Raw genomic sequence first — 6,000 nt, 5'->3', positions numbered from 1 at the left:
CTCTCATATGATTTATTTTTAGATAGCCAAGTGGCATTTGTTACTAAATATCTTGTGGATGGTTTTATTATTGTGGATGAGTCACTATATCATATTGGATTGGATTTCATTATAATATTGATCAAAAGATCAAGGTTGAAGGTTATTCCTCAAATTTGGATAGTTGGTGTTTGATTTCACCAAGGCATGATCATATGAGTTTCAAAATACCCATAGTTAATTTTATTCAAATAGTTTGAACTATAATTTGTAATGTAAATGGATTTAGTTTTATGATATTCCATATATTTAATAAGTTATGATTTAAATGAGAATGTGTGGCTTTTATGCACTTTAAACCCTGTGGTTTACCTTATTTGGTAATAAGTTTAGAAGTGAATTAATTTACACACAAAGGTAGTTGCTAACTTTTAAGTGTTAATAAGTTAGGCTTCGATTCTTAAAGAATGTGTTGATATAAATCTAATTCTATTTGATCTAATCCATAGATCAAATCATCTCTACCCCAAAAAAGGTTTTAGCAAATATCACAGAGAAGTTTATAGCGCTTGACTTGATGATCTACTTCAGTTCCAGCAAGTCAAGTGAAACTTCAGTTACTGTGGTAAGTTTTATTTGAAAGCGCGAAAATCCCCCGGATTTTCTATGCATGAATGCAATGCACACTTTGGTGTTCTCTCATTTTATTGCCTCTAAACCTGGGATATTACAGCCTCTCCCCCTTAAACTGAACTTCGTCCCGAAGTTCGAACGCTCTCATGTTTCGGAATGTGGAACGGACTTGAGCAGATCACAATCCTTTCAAACTCCCTAGTGATCTCATTAGATATAATGGAATATATCCCTTGTCCAGAACCTTCCTGGAGTCTTCTGATGTCTGGCACTCATATTTTCTTCAATTCTATGATTTCTTCCAACACTCTAAGCTTATAGTCTTACTCTCCAAAGATTCTTGGATTAGGACATCTTATTGTGTTAATGGCCTTTACTAATGGCTGTGGTGACATCTTCCTATTTGGTACTCAAAACTTGGTTCTACCAGCTGCGGTAATCCAGCTCCGGTGTAATATGGCACTACGATTACCAGCTGCGATACTCAAACCTTAATTCTAAAGGATTTGTGTAAAGTAAGGTTTTGTTGTCCCTTACTACCATAATGAAAGTAATGGTACTTCGTAAGGTATTGACAATAGGCATGGTCCTGGTTGTTTAGTCCTACAAATGGATTAGACTCATTTAGTCCATCCAATCATGGCTTCTAGTTTATGCTAGTTATCTTCCTTTTGGTTTCTTTAGGTTCCATCAAAGGAATCTTTCTAATAATCATTAGTTTTTTGGTATGGTCAAACCCTTTTTGTTTCCTTAGACTTTGATTGTCCTCCGATATCTTCTTCATCCAACTTCATTTTCTATAACTTACTTAAGTTCTCTTGGTTTTGAGTAATTACAATTACCTACTCAAGTTAAGGTCTAACCCTTACTTCCTCGAGATATGAACCTCGACTTCTAGTCTGACAACCTCCTGAGAGTACTTTTATATGGGTACTTCCCAACAACCTTATAAAAATAAGATTGGACTTCCTTTTAGTTCAGACCTTTTTCTTTATCTCTCATACTACAAACAATTTCTTAATACTTCTCCTTCAGCCTTCCTCTCCCCCTTGGAGTTTACTAATGATCTTCAAACTTTCTTTCTTCTAATCATTAAACTCCAAGGTTAGGTAGTTGGTTTAAGTCTAGTTTATATTTTGTACCTTTCTAAAGTCTCACGAAGAATTCTTTGCGGTGTATCCACACAGTTGTGGGTATCCATTATGAATCCTCCGACTAAATATTTACCAACCACGAGATACCAGCTGTGAAATACTAGCTGCGGAATCCCCCTTTCTTTTAGGACAAAGAAATGTTCAGGCTGTGGGCTATCTAGTACCAGCTGCAGACTACCTAGTACCAGATGTGGCTTATTGGATACCAGTTGTGGCTATGTTATGCTTCTAGTCAATATATACCTACCAGCTGTGGCTACTAACATAGTTTTAGTTAAGATATACCTCACTTTACATTCTTTCTCTTCATGGTTATCATATATCAGCTGCGGTCCAGCTGTGACTTCACTTGTCTATTTTCCTTCTTCTAGGGTTTGTTTTGCAAGATAACCACTTGTGGATACTATGAAAATAGTATTGTAAGTGACTTCACTTGCATTCCCTTCTTCCATAATGAATACAGCTCTACTTCTTCTGCTCCATATTCACTATTTTTCCAACTTTCCCGATACTTCCATGTTGAAGTACTCCTTGGTTAAGGATAAAAGTGAGTTTGATTGGTCCTTACTTTAGAGTATTGTGGTTGCTTCCCACAATTTTACTTCCTTCTTTAAGTGAACCTTCATCTTGTCTTCAAAATCTTCAGAAGTCGTCACTTCCTCACGCGAATACCTTTACCCTCTAGACCTATAACATCAAGTAAGAGCTTGATATTGCAACATGCATTTGCATATCAAAGTCAAACTTCATGTATGGATCTAGTCAATCAATGAAGATCCAATAAAATCCAAGAAAATCCAGCTTTGTGCTTATAATACACATCCTTATATGCCTGATTATAGTAATTGGGTAAGACATCCCTAAACATCAGGCTCAGATGTGTAGTATATAACACCACATAAGATAGGTTTAGGTTGTGATACTTAGCACGAATACGTGAATTTCTACTATTTGTCTCAACATTTGTCTTAATTGCACATTTGCAATGAGACAAACTTGAAACAAAATGGCCTGGGATAGTTGAAGTTAACCTAGTTTTCTTTGGAAGTACTAACAAAATATGATACCATATATATGTGCTATTGAGGACTACTTCCTATAATACAATTAGTTCTAACATGTCTACTCTAAACACATGATTGTTTATAATATACCACCTATAACTCTAGGATTTCTCTATGTGATATGCTCTAAATAAGCCTTCTTTAAATTAAGGACTATGGTTCTAACATACTTGGTACGGTTATTAGGATTTTAAGGCCTAAGCTTTCGAACTATTCCCTAAATCCTACTCCTTATCATCCTTTTGTTATCGTACTTATGATGTTCTACTCCATCATACCATGATTCTCAAGTGAATCATATATGAGTACCTAGTTTATTATTGAAAGTAGACTCATGTAACTCCTATCATTCTTCCTTACCTCCTATGTTTGACTCAACATAGACATATACTACCTTATATAACTTATCTTCCTTACTTAACATCAGTCATTTGACTTTTTAAATGACTCTTACTTTACCATATCTTGCATTGGTATACTACTTCCAATAGGATATCTTCCTTGTGGTTGTATCCTCTCTTTGGACTACCATGTATTGTATACCAATTGTGGTCTACTACCACCCATTATCTTAAGCTTCAATGGTGTTCTATTTGTTTGGAATGAAGCAAGATAACTGACTAACTTTACTTAAGAAAGATAGATAAGAAAGGTTGACTCAAGTGTGTCAGGATTATTCTCAAGTGAATACCCATCTCAAGTCAAAAGAATAGTTGGTTTGACTAAGACAACTTCCTATAGACACTACCAAAACCTATAGGTCTCCTTTAAAGGGTTTTAATCCTAGGGTCAAAGCATTTGCTCTGATACCAGCTGTGATGACCCAGCGTACCACTGCATGGTGTAGTACACAAGTCGTTGACATAACACAAGTGAAACACCGTTCCACTCATATTACATCTCTCAGAGTGGTACAACAGAAACATATGCGAGTCCAAGGTATGTCTATAGAAGTACACACGAGCTGTTTACATAAGATCAACACAACCTCCTACTTTACAGTGAGGTAAAACTTCAAATAAAGCTCCAGAAGAACGACTCGTAGTCTATCTTATTGCTAATTCAAGTTTAAGAGCTACTTGGCTTGCTATAGAATTCTAGCTACTTAGGTGCTAGGATTAGGGAAAGATTCCCTTCTATTACTAGTCTAGGTTTCCACTATAGCTGATGCAGAAGTTGACTCCATTGGCTTCTTTGACTGAATTCCTCATCTTGTTGCAGTTGACTCCTTTGTCTTCGAGTTCCTCGGTAGTTTCTCCTTTGGTGCTTTGATCTAAGAAGGGGGTTCAAACGAGATAGAATGAGTACGAGCGTACTCAGCAAGTTCATATTAGGAAATAGGTGTATCATGCACTAGCTACAGCCATAGACCAGAAAGTCATAGGCCAATGCAAGTTTTTGTAATCATTTCTTCAAAAGGTTTATTTTATTCTGAAAACTATGCCCGTCAGTCTTCACAGGTTGACTAGAACTTCGTGGAGTTCCTTTCCTGCCGCGTTCGCAGTTCCCTTCCCGGAACAGGGAGTGACAGTCACAATTTGATACACTCTGCAGAGGTGCGTTACTTTTCCCACAAGAGATCTCACCCTTTTTGCCATCCGCAGGGACTTGCCCCCGTTCACACTTCCTTTGGTGTGAGGCCAGGTATAAAGATCCAAGCCCACACCGCCTTCTCCGCGACTTCAAACCCACCCTTTTGTCCAACCGTACACCCCCAGTAGACTTCCCCCGATAATACGGCTTTACTCACGGTGTACTCCGGACAATCCTTCATAGATCGTAGAGCCATCATCACTAATGGATGGGGATTTAAAAGGCTATCCCAACCTACGGCAGTGCCTCCAACACCCCACCGGCTCTACCAATCCGTTGGCGTGCAGAAGGGAAAAGATACGGCTGGCTTCCCCAGAGCCATTATAGATCTCATGGTCAACGCGGTTTGTACGGCGCTAGAATCACTGGACGGCATTGGTAATTAATCCTAGGGTGATATAACCCATGCAATGGAACCTCCACCATATCAACACATACCATGGTTCCATTGCCCACCACATAGTCATATTCATAATTGTAAAATAATACTTTGCTTTTCAATGCATGAGTGATAAGTATAGTACTTTGCATATAGTTTGATACAAATAATCAAATGACATGAGCAAGCGATGAACTTGCCTTTCTTGACTGCAAGATTATGCAGGCAAAAGCTTCGATACGTGATAACTCCAAATGCTGAAATACCATCATCGTCCGGTAAGGACAATGTTTAAAGAACTAGCAAAGATGCTATAATGCATAGTATGAGATGCAATCGTCCCGAGCGTAACCTAACCTCGATGATTTAGGATGTATGAGTTGTAAAGATTTCTTTAGGGTTGGTTGCACTTTTAGAATGGTTCTCAAACAAGGTTCTTATTAGGGTTTGGTTATATTAGCATCATAACCAAGTGATATAAGACATCATAACAATCATACACATAAGGAATAGTGGTGAAATAATGTATAAAGAACAGTTGTCAATTTTAAGTTCTATAGAACATGGTTGATGATTACTTATACTATAGTTCAAAAGAATAACTTTTGAAGAACATGTTGTTTAAGAAACAATGAGTATTTCAAAGAAGGATTAGGGCTTCTAAGGTTTGATTGACATTTGTGCTTCAAAAGAATAACTTTTGAAGAACAGGTTAGATAAGAATATGAACTGCTATACATAGGAGCTATGGTTTTCTAGGGTTTCCCATTGGATTCATTTAGTTCTCTAATAGGGACTAGTTGGGTTCTTAAGTTGAATTGGTTCTATATACAACAAGTATTGGCAGGGTTATTACTATGGTTGATTATGGTATCATATCAAAGAATGATGGTCAAGGTGTTGCTATGAGTCAGGGTTTACTATGACTTCACAACTACTTAACTAAGTAATCTTTAATGGTTGCCAAGCTAAGTGGTTTGTCATTTCCTAAGTAGGGTTTAGTGGAATAGGGGCATGTGATATGGATTGTTACACAAGGTTGGTACTAGGTTCATCATTATAGTTCTACTAGGGTTTGGTGGTTGAGGTTGATTCTAATGGTATGGCATATAGGATAGTGGTTAGTGGTACTAATTCAATTCACAAGTTAGGGTTTGCAATTAAGTGGTACTAGAGGATCATATAAGTGTTAACTAAA

Source organism: Lolium perenne, chromosome 4, assembly GCF_019359855.2.
Source record: "Lolium perenne isolate Kyuss_39 chromosome 4, Kyuss_2.0, whole genome shotgun sequence".
In the NCBI taxonomy this organism is placed as follows: domain Eukaryota; kingdom Viridiplantae; phylum Streptophyta; class Magnoliopsida; order Poales; family Poaceae; genus Lolium; species Lolium perenne.
Note: the sequence above shows the minus strand (reverse complement) of the source record.